This window comes from Phoca vitulina, unplaced genomic scaffold (assembly GCF_004348235.1).
Source record: "Phoca vitulina isolate PV1807 unplaced genomic scaffold, GSC_HSeal_1.0 scaffold4, whole genome shotgun sequence".
Taxonomy (NCBI): domain Eukaryota; kingdom Metazoa; phylum Chordata; class Mammalia; order Carnivora; family Phocidae; genus Phoca; species Phoca vitulina.
Genome location: NW_022589707.1, coordinates 10,407,844 through 10,408,601, shown reverse-complemented (window position 1 = coordinate 10,408,601; position 758 = coordinate 10,407,844). Strand labels below are relative to the sequence as shown.

The 758-nt window shown below is 36.1% G+C and overlaps 1 pseudogene; it reads right to left on the bottom strand.

Annotated features, from left to right (window-relative positions):
- Positions 1 to 315: 315 nt before the first annotated feature.
- On the bottom strand, positions 316 to 424 carry LOC116631230 (annotated as a pseudogene).
- Positions 425 to 758: the final 334 nt, after the last annotated feature.

Below are 758 nucleotides of genomic sequence, written 5' to 3'. Positions count from 1 at the left end.
TAGAGTAACTTCAGGGTCTGGTGATAGAATTGAAAGTTGGGGGAAGGGCGCCTGGGTGGCTCAGTTGGTTAAGAGACTGCCTTCGGCTCAGGTCATGATCCTGGAGTCCCAGGATCGAGTCCCGCATCGGGCTCCCTGCTCAGCAGGGAGTCTGCTTCTCCCTCTGACCCTCCTCCCTCTCATGCTCTCTGTCTCTCATTCTCTCTCTCTCAAATAAATAAATAAAATCTTTAAAAAAAAAAAAAAAAAAGAAAGTTGGGGGAAAACATGGTGAAAGATCATGAAGGGTAAATCACCCAAATGGAAGGATAGAGGAACCATTTCTAAATAGATATCCTTTTGCATGTCATCCTTGTGCGGGGGCCACGCTAATCTTCTCTGCATAATTGCAGGTTTTTAGCATGTGTGCTGCCCAAGCGAGCACTAGATAGATATCTTTTTAAACTGCCTTAAACTTAACGTGGACGTGCTTGCTCATCTTCATGTGTGTGCCCTAGACCCAAAGTTTTCAACTCAAAATCATAGCATTTTGAATACTTATGAATACTTACTAGAGTAAAAAATACTATTTAGGCAGTAATGTTTACATGGTAATGGAGTATCATGTTTTGGTTAAGGAGTTCTCCTTAATAATAATTAAAATAGTAAAATAGTAAAAATTAATAATATATTTATTTTATATTTATAATTATGAGATATTTTTAAAAATTAATAATATAAAACATTAAACAAATTAATAAGAATTATTTGTTAATTTA